This window comes from Mauremys mutica, chromosome 10 (assembly GCF_020497125.1).
Source record: "Mauremys mutica isolate MM-2020 ecotype Southern chromosome 10, ASM2049712v1, whole genome shotgun sequence".
Classification (NCBI taxonomy): domain Eukaryota; kingdom Metazoa; phylum Chordata; order Testudines; family Geoemydidae; genus Mauremys; species Mauremys mutica.
This window is the reverse complement of record NC_059081.1, coordinates 25,368,471-25,382,384: the sequence shown is the minus strand read 5'-3', so window position 1 is coordinate 25,382,384 and position 13,914 is coordinate 25,368,471. Positions and strand designations below refer to the sequence as shown.

The following is a 13,914-nucleotide window of genomic DNA, read 5'->3' as shown; positions in this document are numbered from 1 at the left end:
TCATCCAAATTTAGCTATATTCAACACTCAGATGAAGAAAATTCAAACAGCATGTCTTTCTTATTAAAAAACGTTAAAATCAATTTGCAATGAATTATTTCACACACTACACAGAAATGCCATTGCCACATCATAACTGGAATCCTGCTTAAATGAAAAACTTACGTTTCTTTTCAAACTCCTTCAGCAGAGAATTGTGTAAGAGGATTTCATTATTTTATTAACTATATTTTGGATTAGTCTAGGACTGAAAACTACCCATTTGTTACTATGTTCAGTCTTGAACCCACACCATATCCACTACTAAAATGATCAGCGATGGCCTTAAAACCTAATGGTAAAGAGTATGGTTCCAAGATTAGATCCATGAATCCTGGCTCCTAGTTTCCTGATTCTATTCCCAACTCTGCCACTGTATTGCTTTTTCCATCTGTAAAATGATCAGAACATTTCCCATCTCACAGTATGTTTTGTGAATTATTGTTTGTAAAACATCAATTCTGTTATCTTTGGAGGAAAGCATTATTAATTATTATTATTACTATTATTATTATTGTGACATTTAACTGTCAAGCTCCAGAAAACGTTAAAGCCAAATACAAGTTGCCAAGGAAAAAACAGAAGTTTTCTTGAAGGAAAAGGTAAAGTCATTTGGGTGGCCTGGATGAATTCTTTGCTTAGAGTGGCAGAGAAGTCCAAAGCTTCCCTGCTGAATGGATTTACAATAAAGGCTGTTATTTATTCAAGACTGGTTATTGTTTTTCTGTTTCTGCATATCTGTCTATCAGCCTTAAACAATGTTGAACTCTACAAATAAATGATCTGTTTTCCCCTACCTGAAGGAGATTTCTTATTTGAATTGACAGTAGTTGTACACAAAAGATGAGTGTCAGAGGAGCAGGAGAAATAAAACAGAATGTAACCACCTTTGAACCATACTTTTCAACCTTATATGGTGACCAAAGAGATGCCCTTGGTCTCGGAAAACAAATAGTAAAAATGCAGATTAATTTGATAAAATAAATATTTTTTTTCTGTTATCGTCTATTGAAAAGCTGCAGCAAATTTCACTATGTAGCCCACTGATCAGATAAAAATCAGAGAGCACCAATTATAATTTAGCAAAACTCCAGAAACAAATACTATTGGAAACTGGGAGAGAATTGTTAAAGACAGAATCCAATTTTTTATCTGACAACTCACAATACCATCATTCAAGAAGTGTAAAGTATTGACAGTTAAACATTACATATAGTTATATATATTACATGAGATGTCAACTGTTGAGCTCCTTGGGCCAAGGATCATGCCTTCTTTTCTGGGAAGCAACTACAATATTATGGCAAAATAAAGAAACAAACAAATAAATAAATAAATAAAATATTGCAGCTGAAGTTGACAGAAATCAAGTTGGTAATCACAAGAACAGGATTTCACAAGCTCCCAGGGCTAGCATGTTAGCAGACTGGTATAAATGCTTTCATGATTAGTAAATTTCTCCTGGCAGCAGTCTGGAACCCATGACAAAAAAGTAAAACAAAACACAAACTGTCCCTCTCCACATGGCTGAGTACACAGGAAGAAATATGAGGTCTGGAAATATATATCCAAAGTGGTAGGCAGCTTCCCCCAAAAAGCTAATTAAAAAGTGAAAATAAAACTAGTTCATAAGGAACCTTTCAAACACTGAGATGATGAGGATGTTGAGTGGCAATAGAATGACATGTAAGAGAACGAGGATTACAAGTACGTCAAGTAAGTTTGTTTTCTGTCAAGATAACTCTCCTAGTGGATACCCATTTCTGCAGACTAAAAGTCTCTGAGAAAGTATCTAAAACAAAATGTCATAGAAAAAAATCTCTCTCTCTCACACACACACGCGCGCGCGCACACACGATTGCATGGAACATGACCACATCACCATAATGGAATGGTATGTTAGAGGTTTGGGGTTTTTTGGTTTTTAATATGAGTTTGGGATGATCACATTGGCTCCAAAAGGCAACAACATGCATGAAATGTGTAATTCATCCCAAATGAGTGGGATGAATAATTTAGAAATAATTTTAGCATGTTTTATTGATACCATTTTTCATTTCTCATACCTATAAGCCAGACATCCTTAGTACCAAGAGTTTGATTGTACAGGTCCCAGAGAACAGAAACCAGAAATAACTACTATATTTTAGAAACCTCTGAAAATATTGTTAAGTAACTTTTTCAAACATGATGTAGCATATTTTAAGGACATTCCAGGGCTAGAGGTAAGTTACTTGCATTTCACTGGAAAGCAGGGAAATTTCCTTTTCTAATAGTATAAAACTCCCATTTCAAGCTCTGATGTGTCAGGTAGATATTGGTATCTATTAGTGCAGGACTGAATGGTGAACGAGAAAAAACAATTACCCACCTTTTGAAATGGTTGTTCTTCAAGATGTGTTGCTCATGTCCATTCCATTGTAGGCGTGCACGCGCCCAGGTGTGTGGTCGCTGCAGACTTTTGCCTTAGCGCAGGGGACCTCAAACTTCATTGCACTGCAACCCCCTTCTGATAACAAAAATTCCTACATGACCCCACAAGGGAGGATCGAAGCCTGAGCCCGCCCCAGGTGGGGTGGGGGCAAAGCCAAAGCCCAAAAGCTTCAGCTCCAGGTGGGGGGCCTGTAACTGGAGCCTTGTCACCCAAGGCTGATGCCTTCGGGCTTTGGACCTGGGTGGTGGGGCTCAAACTTCAGCCCCGGACCCCAGAAAGTCTAACACCAGCCCTGGCGACCGCATTAAAATGGGGTCACGACCTACTTTGGGGTCCTGACCCACAGTTTGAGAACTGCTGCCTTAGTGGTATCCGTAGGTACCCTCTGAAGTGCCATGCTCATGCGGCAGTATATCAGGTGTCACCAGCCCTGCATCCTCTCAGTTCCTTCTTGCCGACAACTCCGACAGAGGGGCAGGAGGGCGGGTAATGGAATGGACATGAGCAATACATCTCGAAGAACAACAGTTACAAAGGTGGGTAATTGTTTTTTCTTCTTTGAGTGCTTGCTCGTGTCGATTCCATTGTAGGTGACTCACAAGCAGAATACCTGGAGGTGGGCTCAGAGTTCATGGTCTTGTAGATTGGAATACTGCTCTGAAACAGAGGGTGGAAGACTGAACTGGCCGCAAGGTGTACCTTGACTGAAGATAGCGACAGTCCCTGGAGCTTAAGGTGCAGCAAATAGTCAAGGATGTCCTGCAGTGGGGCCTCTTTCTCATGAATGCGGAGATCTGAGGCCCAACATGAGTACCACTTCCATTTTGCAATGTAGGTGGGTTTCCTGCTGGACACCAGCGGCACACTGGCATTCTTCCCCACTTAGCCACCCAGCAGCCAGACGGTCAAGTGCAGCACTGCCAGGTTTGGATGCAGTAGAGCACTGTGGTTCTGGGACAGCAGATCCGGCCAAAGAGGCAGCTGCAGAGGGGTGGGTGCCAAAAGACACAGCAGCATGCCAAACCAGTGTTGATGAGGCCACGCTGGGGCTTTGAGGATGACCGTCGCTTTGTCTTGCTTTACTTTTAGCAGGATCTTATGGATTAACGGTATCGGCAGGAAGGTGTACATTAATGCTCCCAACTACAGTATCAGGAAGGCATCCAACAGGCAGCCCTTGTCTCTGCCCAGCAGAGAACAGAACACGTGACACTTTCTGTTCTGCCTGGATGTGAACAGGTTCACCCAGGGAGTTCCACACCTGTGGAAATTCTAGGCTGACCACCTCCGGAACTGCCCTTAATGAGCCAGTCGTCAAGATACAGGAAGATCTGGACCCCTCAACGCCTCAGGAAAGCCACCATCAGTGCCATGCATTTTGTGAACACCCCGAGCCAAGTACAGGCCAAAGGGTAGTGCTGGAGTGAACTGGAAGTGGCGCCCAGCCACTATGAAATGCATGAAATGCATGTGTCCTGGGAATATGGAGACATGAAACTAAGAATCCTTTAAGTCAAGAGAGGCATTCCTTCCCCCCCCGCCCCCCAGAGTTCCCCCTGGATCCAGGGAAGGGATGATGAAGGCCAGGGAGACCATGTGGAACTTCCAACTTCTTGAGAGACTCATTAAGGCCCCGTAGGTCCAGAATGGGTCTGAGGCTCTCTTTTGCCTTCAGGATTAGGAAGTACGGGAGTAAAATTCTCTTCCTTCTGTGTCTCGAGGAACCTCCTCCACAGCTCCCAAACTTTGGAGCTTCTCGACCTCCTGAATGAGGAGTTGCTTGTGAGAAGGGTCCTTGAAGAAGGATGGAGAAGTGGGAGGGAGGAGTGGCCAGAAATTGCAGGGTGTAGTCCCGAGCCACTATGTCCAGGACCCAGCAGTCCAACATAAGTCAAGCGGTAGGGGAAAAGGCCGTTGAGAAAAAAACGGAAAGGATCTGGGCAGTTGACTGGTGTGTCGTTCCCGAGTGCACCCTCAAAATGGGCACTTCTGGCCCCCTGGTGCTTCTTTGGGTCAGGATGTGCAAGAGACCGGGACGACGAAGGGTGGCGGCAGCTGAACCCGACGTCCCATTTCCTTAGAGGCCTTTGTCGAGGCTGCCATTATCGAGGTGGCGGAGGAGGTGGAATGGCTGTCTCAACACGAGGAGTGTGCATCCCCAGAGAGTGGAAGGTTGCCTGTGTGTCTTTCAGGTCATGCGGATGCGCATCTGTTTGATCAGAGAACAGGCAGACACTGTCAAATGGGAGGTCCTGAATAGAGCCCTGCATGCCCTGGGCCAGGCCAGCGGTCTGGAGCCAGGAACTGCGCTGCATGACCACCGCCAAAGAGACCACCCGGGCAGCTGAATTGTCCATGTCCCAGGCCATTTGGAGGGAGCACTCCTGGGCCATCTCCTTGAACTTGAGGAGAGAATCCCACAACTTACAGCGACTCAAGAGGGCCTGATGGTTTACCACCCGAAACTGGAGCTGGCTGTAGAATAAATTTTGTGACCAAACAAATCCAGCCTCTTGGCCTCCTTATTTTTATGGGTGGAACTGGTGGGACCCCATTTGTCCCTCTCATTGGCAGCTGAGATGACCAATGAACCTGGTGATGGGTGGGTGTACAAGTACTCAAACCCTTTTGCAGGGACGAAGTACTTCTTTTCCGTCCTCTTAGAGGTGGGCGGGAGGGAAGACGGGGTTTGTCAGATGGTTTTGGCAACATTCAGGACCCCCTTGTGTATCGGGAGCATGACATGAGCTGGGGCGGACACTGAGAGCATATAAAACAATGTATTTGACTACTCCTCCATCTCATCCGCCTTGAGGCCCAGGTCGGAAGCCACACTGCAGAGCAGCGCCTGATACTCCCTAAAATCATCTGGCGGACTAGCTTTCGAGGGGCCTGCCACCACCTCATCTGGAGAGGAGGAGGAGGATGATTGGATGACCAGGGGAGGTCCGGCAGTGTCCTCACCCATCAGAGAGGGCCTTGGGGTGGATACTGGCTCCTCACCCGCAGTGGCTGCTGGAGCATCCTGCACCAAACCCGGTGCTGTCAATGCCATGGGTGCTGACTTTGGCATGCCTGGTAACTGAGGGCTGGTGGGAGTGGGACAATGGCATGATGGGAACATCCTAGGCATTCCAATAAGGCCATAGGGTCGGCCACTGGCTCAACTGCCAGATTGGCACCAAAGCCACGGACACACCCTCCGGAGCCCAATCACGATGCTGTCCAGGCAAGGGGCTGAATTGTGCCTCCGAGCTGAAAAGGTCATCACCCTCCGGTGAACAAGGTGAGGCTGTGGAGACTTGGGTCTGGCAGCTCACTGTTGCTGCCGGTGACCGGTGCTGGGAACGGTCCGACTGGTGTCGGGAGTAGGGCGAGTGGTGCTATGTCAGGGAGTGACTTCAAGGTCTCAGCAACAGTGACTAACAACGCGATGAAGATGGGTGCCAGGGAGATCATCAACGCCTGGCCCGAAGACAGGGATCAGGAGGGCGGGGCCAATGTGGAGACCAAGAACATGGCAACCTAGGGCTCTGTCTTGGCTCCGGAGACCAGTGGCGCTCGCTTGTTTTGTGTGAGGCCTTGCTGGTGGGCTTGCCCTCATGGGGAATCTTAGTCAGTTAGTCATGTGGTGCTGGCTGCAGCAGAGGCGCTCTTCTAGCTCACCAGGTGCCAGGGGCTCAGAGGGTGCTGATTGCGCTGTTGGCTTGGGCCCTTTATTGCTTCCTGGAGTCAGTGGCAGGTCCTTTCAGGGGGAGGAACTCCCCAGGGCTGAGCCCTTTTGCGGGGCCAGAGTGGGTGTAAGGCCCGAGCAGGGTCCTTTGCCCAGTGCCCCTTGGTCAGGCTTGCTCAGTGGTATCTTCTTCTTCGGCACTGGTGAAGGGGATGCGCTATGCACCGAAGTTGATGCTCTGGGTGCCGGTTCAGGCCGTGATGACTCTGAAGATGGGTGCAGGGCAGCCTGCATCTGGCGGGTCCTGAAGTGTATGTCACGCTCTCTTTGTGTCCGAGGATGAAAGTTCTGGCAGATGCAACAGCGCTCCTTTATGTGGAATTCCCCAAGGCACTGTAGACAACTCTCATGTGACTCACAAACAGGCATGGGCCTGTTACACAAAGAGCAGGGCTTGAAAGCTGGAGAACAGGGCATGCCCTGCCTGGGGCAAAGTCCTTGCTGGGACACTATCTAACTAAACGCTTAACAGGTACTTAACAACTAACAAACAAATGATTAAACTACTTACAGCTAGAAGCACAAGGCTAAGCTAGAAGAGAAACCGCTGACCGCTTGCAAAGTAAGGGACAGAGGTGCTCCAACTGACCACCCTGGGCGGTAAAAAGGAACTCAGAGGGTGCCGGGCCGAAGGCACCTGATATACTGCTGCATGAGCGCGACACTCCAGAGGGTGCCATAGCTGACCCTAAGGCAAAAGTCCCTGATGACCGCACACGCGGGCACACACACACCTACAATGGAATCAACATGAGCAAGCACTCAAAGAAGAAATTCCATATTTGGAAAAAAGGAAGAAGTTATATATATTTTTTTTATTTAATGCTGCGCAGAGGGTGTGAATATTAGGCCATGGCTACACTTGCAAATTTGCAGTGCTGCAGCAGGGTGTGAAAACACACCCTCTCCAGCGCTGCAAATTGCGGCGCTGCAAAGCGCCAGTGTGGTCAAAGCCCCAGCGCTGGACGTTATTCCCCACAGGGAGGTGGAGTACGGACAGCGCTGGGAGAGCTCTCTCCCAGCGCTGGCGCTTTGACTACACTTAGCGCTTCAAAGCGCTGCCGCGGCAGCGCTTTGAAGTGCAAGTGTAGCCATAGCCTTAGAAGGAGTCCTGAAGGCCAGGCTGAGAAATACTACAAGAAAGACATTCTCACATGGTTTTCTTTTAACAGCAGAACCTATCAACATAACATAAGAACAGCCATACTGGTTCAGACCAAAGGTCCATCTAGCCCAGTATCCTGTCTTCTGACAGTGGCTGATGCCAGGTGCCTCAGAGGGAATTAAGAGACCAGGTAATCATCAAGTGATCATCCTGTCACCCATTCCCAGCTTTTGGCAAACGGAGGCTAGGGACACCATCCCTGCCCATCCTGGCTAATAGCCATTGATGGACCTATCCTCCATGAATTTAACTAGTTCTTTTTTGAACCCTGTTATAGTCTTGGCCTTCACAACATCTTATGACAGAGTTCTACAGGTTGACTGTGCATTGTGTGAAGAAATACTTCCTTTTATTTGTTTTAAACTTGCTGCCTATTAATTTCATTTGGTGACCCCGAGTTCTTCTGTTATGAGAAGGAGTAAATAACACTTCCTTATTTGCTTTCTCCACACCAGTCATGATTTCATAGACTGTTATCACATCCCCCATTAGTCGTCTCTTTTCCAAGCTAGAAAGTCCCAATCTTATTAATCTCTTCTCATACAGAAGCTGTTCCATAATCATTTTTGTTGTCCTTTTCTGAAACTTTTCCAATTCTAATACATCTGGTTTGAGATGGGGCGACCACACCTGCACGCAGTATTCAAAATGTGGTCGTACTATGGATTTATATAGAGGCAATATGATATTTTTTGTCTTATTATCTATCCCTTTCTTAATGATTCCCAACATTCTGTTAGCTTTTTTGACTGCTGCTGCACATGGAGTGGATGTTTTCAGAGAACTATCCTCAATGATAGTTCTTGAGTGGTAACAGCTAATTTAGACCCCATCATTGTATATGTATAGTTGGGGTTATGTTTTCCAGTGTGCATTACTGTGCATTTATCAACATTGAACTTCATCTGCCATTTTGTATCCTGGTCACTCAGTTTTGTGAGATCACTTTGTAGTAGGGCTGTCAAGTGATTTAAAAAATTAATCGTGATTAATTGCACGACTAAAAAAATTAATTGCGATTAATCACATGATTAATTGCACTGTTAAACAATAATAGAATATCATTTACATATTTTTGGATGTTTTCTACATTTTCAAAAATATTAATTTCAGTTACAACACAGAATACAAAGTGTACAGTGCTCACTTTATTTTTTATTACAAATATTTGCACTGTAAAAACAAAAAAGTATTTTCAATTCACCTAATATAAGTACTGTAGTGCAATCTCTTTATCATGAGAGTTGAACTTACAAATGTAGAATTATGTACAAAAAAATAACTAAATTCAAAAATAAAACAATGTAAAACTTTAGTGCCTACAAATCCACTCAGTCCTACTTCAGCCAATCGCTCAGACAAACAAGTTTGGTTACATTTGCAGGAGATAATGCTGCCTGCTTCATGTTTACAATGTCACCTGAAAGTGAGAACAGGTGTACACATGGCACTGTTGTAACCGGCGTCGCAAGATATTTATGTGCCAGATGCGCTAAGGATTCATATGTCCCTTCACGCTTCAAACACCATTCCAGAGGATATGCATCCATGCTGATGATGGGTTCTGCTCAATAATGATCCAAAGCAGAGCGGACTGATGCATGTTTATTTTAATCATCTGAGTCAGATGTAACCAGCAGAAAGTTGATTTTCTTTTTTGGTGGTTCAGGTTCTGTAGTTTCCACGTCTGAGTGTTGTTCTTTTAAGACTTCTGAAAGCATGCTCCATACCTCGTCCCTCTCAGACTTTAGACGGCACTTCAGATTCTTAAACCTTTGGGTCCAGTGCTGTAGCTATTTTTAGAAACATCACACCTTCTTTGCATTTTGTCAAATCTGCAGTGGAAGTGTTCTTAAAATGAACATGTGGCTGGGTCATCATCCAAGATTGCTATGAAATATAGGTTAGAATGCTGGTAAAACAGGAGGGGACATACAATTCTCCCCCAAGAAGTTCAGTCAGAAATTTAATTAATGCACTATTTTTTTAATGAATATCATCAGCATGGAAACATGTCCTCCGGAATCGTGGCTGAAGCATGAAGGGGCATATGAATGTTTAGCATATCTGGCACGCAAAAATATCTTGCAACTCCGGCTACAAAAGTGCCATGCGAACGCCTGTTCTCACTGTCAGGTGACACTGTAAATAAGAAGCAGGCAGCAGTATCTCCCATAAATGTAAATGTTTATCTTAGCGATTGGCTGAACAAGAAGTAGGACTGAGTGGATTTGTAGGCTCTAAAGTTTTACATTGTTTTGCTTTTGAGGGCAGTTATGTAAGAAAAAAAAATCTACATTTGTAAGTTACACTTTCAAGATAAAGACTGCACTACAGTACTTGTATGAAGTGAATTGAAAAATAGTATTTATTTTATTTATCATTTTTACAGTGCAAATATTTGTAATAAAAATAATATAAAGTAAGCAGTGTACACTTTGTATTCTGTGTTGTAACTGAAATCAATATATTTGAAAATGTAGAAAAACATCCAAAAATATTTAATAAATTTCAATTGGTATTCTATTGTTTAACAGTGCAATTAATTTTTTTAAATTGCAGTTAACTTTTTGAGTTAATTGCGTGTGTTAACTGAGATTAATCGACAGCCCTACTTTGTAGCTCTTTGCAGTCTGCTTTGGACTTACCTATCTTGAGTAGCTTTGTGTCATCTGCAAATTTTGTCATCCTCACTGTTTACCCTTTTTTTGAGATCATTTATGAACATGTAGAATAGGACTGGGTCCAGTACAGAGCCCTGGGGGACAGCACTATTTACCTCTCTCCATTCCGAGAATAATTTATTCCTATCTTTTGTTTCCTATCTTTTAACCAGTTACCGATCCATGAGAGGACCTTTCCTCTTATCCCATGACAGCTTACTTTGCTTAAGAGCCTTTGATGAGGGACCTTGTCAAAGGCTTTCTGAAAATCTAAGTACACTTTATCCACCGGATCATCCTGGTCCTCATGCTTGTTGACTCCCTCGTATCTATAATACTAGTGCCAAATGAAACAAAAAGCTGAGTGGACTCCTGTCCGTTCCATATAAAAACAAAGGGACCTTTTAAAATCAGGCTTGTGGAGAAGGAACTCACCTGGATGGGAATACAGTACAGGTATGTTAAAAATGTTGGCAAGATAATTAGCTCATTGAAATAAAACTCGTTAGTATGCTTAGAAGGATTATCAGTTGAACAGCTGTACTTAGCCCCAACTCCTCTGTGTACAATTTGGTATAAGGTGGATCAGTCTAGATCCCTGCCCAGAACTATTTTTTTAATCCCGCTCCCGTCCTGCTTCCTGCATTGTTTCTTGCATTTTTATCCTGCTCCCACCTGCAAAAACCTTAGATCCCACAAATCCCACAAGAGACAGATTCCTCCATGCTACAAAAACAAACAACACCATGGTTGCTTATTTATACATATATAAAAACGGAATTCAGGCACAATTTTTACCACTAAAAGAATAAGACAAATCTTGCTTAAACTATGTAAAAAAAACTATAGCCCCTGTTATAATAGACATTAAATCTCTTTCTATCCCTCGCTTAAAATATAGGTATTAAAACCTTTATTTAAAAAAATGTGCTTTACATTCTTAAAATTCTATTTATTAACAAACTGACAGGAGATTTAGTGTTTTCCCACAAATTACTGCAGTCTGTCTTTTTTCCTACCCAATCCAGCCCACAACAAAAATTTTATCTGCTCCCACTATTATGGCAGCGGGTTGTGTGAGATCCGCAGGATCCCAGTCCCGCTGTAGGCCTCTAGATCAGTAAATGGAACTCAAAGCATATTCACTCTACAAACTGAGCTCACTGCCACTAAGAAAATTAACTTCCATACAAGAAATGTAAGATCACAGGTATAGAGTAGATAAAAACAGCTTTCCCCAGTTTAGTCTGGTCCTAACATAAGAACATAAGAAAGGCCGTACTGGGTCAGACCAAAGGTCCATCTAGCCCAGTATCTGTCTACCGACAGTGGCCAATGCCAGGTGCCCCAGAGGGAGTGAACCTAACAGGCAATGATCAAGTGATCTCTCTCCTGCCATCCATCTTCATCCTCTGACGAACAGAGGTGTAATAGTCTGCTGTTGGGGCCGTGCCCTCTCAGGGGCCATCGGGAGCCAGGCCGCCTCACTACACGGCCCAAATCAGTCTGCGGGTTCTGAAGGTCTCGGGGTTCTGCCCCTCAGGAAGGGGCTGAACAGAAGGCACACGGTCACTGCAATGAGTCCCAGCCCTTAGTCAGGGCGGGGCAGCAAACACTAGTTCTAGGCTCAGATCCTTCCTGCAGGCTGAGCACCAATAAAGTCAATAAGCCCCGGCCCTCAGTCAGGGCAGGGCACCAAGTACTTAGCACTAGGTTCAGGGCTCAGGTCCTTGCCTCAGGAGCTGAGCAGTAATAATAGTTCAGGGCTCAGGTCCTTAAAGCAGGAGCTGAGCAGCAGTAATAGTCAGTAAGCCCAAGCCCTAGGTCAGGGCGGGGCAACAACCAATAAGTCAAGGGGCTCAGGTCCTTGTCCCAGGAGCTGAGCAGCAATCAGGCAAGTGCAGGCTTCTGTGCCTGCGCGCTGGTGTGAGGGGGAGACTGCCACCCATGAGTGGGGGTTGCAGGGGGGGGGGACACAGGCCCACCCACTCCACTGTGTCCCAGCCCGGGGCCCTAACAGCGGCGTGGATCCGCTGCCGTCAGTGGGGATCCTGGCCGCAACACACTGACATGGGCACCTCGGTGCCCTCAGCCGGACAGGGGTCGGCTACCCCCGGGCTACACTCCATCTCCCCCTCCTCGGGTACCTGCTCATCGCTGGGCTTGGCAGCGGGGTCCCACACCATGGGCTCCTCGGCGTGCTGAAGGCGGTCTAGGTCGGGCTGCTCCTCCGGACTCGGGTCAGGGGTACGCTCGGGCCGCTCCTCGGGGTACCGGGCTCGGGGCAGGCTCGGCCAGTCCACCTCGGGGTACCGGGCTCGAGGGAGGCTCGGTTCGTCCACGTCAGGGTACCTGGCTCGGGGGAGGCTCGGTCCGTCCACGTCAGGGTACCGGGCTCGGGGGAGGCTCGGTCCGTCCACGTCAGGGTACCGGGCTCGGGGCAGGCTCGGTCCAGCAGGAGCCTGATCAGGAGCGTCTGTCCTCTCCGGCCGCTGGGCTCCAACTGAGCGCTGAGGCCAGGCTTTTATACTTCCTGTCCCGCCCCTTGACTTCCGGGGGACGGGAACAGGTGGCAGTGGCTCCGCCCACTGAGGTGGCTGTTCCGGTTCCTCTCTCTCTGGGGCCGTCGGGAGCCAGGCCGCTTCACTACAAGAGGCTAGGGACATCTTTCTTACCCATCCTGGCTAATAGCCATTTATGGACTTAGCCACCATGAATTTATCCAGTCCCCTTTTAAACATTGTTATAGTCCTAGCCTTCACAACCTCCTCAGGTAAGGAGTTCCACAAGTTGACTGTGCGCTGCGTGAAGAAGAACTTCCTTTTATTTGTTTTAAACCTGCTGCCTATTAATTTCATTTGGTGACCCCTAGTTCTTGTATTATGGGAATAAGTAAATAACTTTTCCTTATCCACTTTCTCAACATCACTCATGATTTCATATACCTCTATCATGTCCCCCCTTAGTCTTCTCTTTTCCAAGCTGAAGAGTCCTAGCCTCTTTAATCTTTCCTCATATGGGACCCTCTCTAAACCCCTAATCATTTTAGTTGCTCTTTTCTGAACCTTTTCTAGTGCTAGAATATCTTTCTTGAGGTGAGGAGACCACATCTGTACACAGTATTCGAGATGTGGGCGTACCATGGATTTATATAAGGGCAATAATATATTCTCAGTCTTATTCTCTATCCCCTTTTTAATGATTCCTAACATCCTGTTTGCTTTTTTGACCGCCTCTGCACACTGCGTGGACATCTTCAGAGAACTATCCACGATGACGCCAAGATCTTTTTCCTGACTCGTTGTAGCTAAATTAGCCCCCATCATGTTGTATGTATAGTTGGGGTTATTTTTTCCAATGTGCATTACTTTACATTTATCCACATTAAATTTTATTTGCCATTTTGTTGCCCAGTCACTTAGTTTTGTGAGATCTTTTTGAAGTTCTTCACAATCTGCTTTGGTCTTAACTATCTTGAGAAGTTTAGTATCATCTGCAAACTTGGCCACCTCACTGTTTACCCCTTTCTCCAGATCATTTATGAATAAATTGAATAGGATTGGTCCGAGGACTGACCCTTGGGGAACACCACTAGTTACCCCTCTCCATTCTGAGAATTTACCATTAATTCCTACCCTTTGTTCCCTGTCCTTTAACCAGTTCTCAATCCATGAAAGGACCTTTCCTTTTATCCCATGACAGCTTAATTTACGTAAGAGCCTTTGGTGAGGGACCTTGTCAAAGGCTTTCTGGAAATCCAAGTACACTATGTCCACCGGATCCCCCTTGTCCACATGTTTGTTGACCCCTTCAAAGAACTCTAATAGATTAGTAAGACACGATTTCCCTTTACAGAAACCATGTTGACTATTGCTCAAGA

The 13,914-nt window shown here is 45.7% G+C and overlaps 1 protein-coding gene across 1 annotated transcript in view; it reads right to left on the bottom strand.

Moving 5' to 3' along the window:
* Window positions 1-13,914, bottom strand: part of MBD5 (methyl-CpG binding domain protein 5) — a 225,853-nt gene that overhangs the window by 37,962 nt on the left and 173,977 nt on the right. The window lies entirely within an intron of this gene.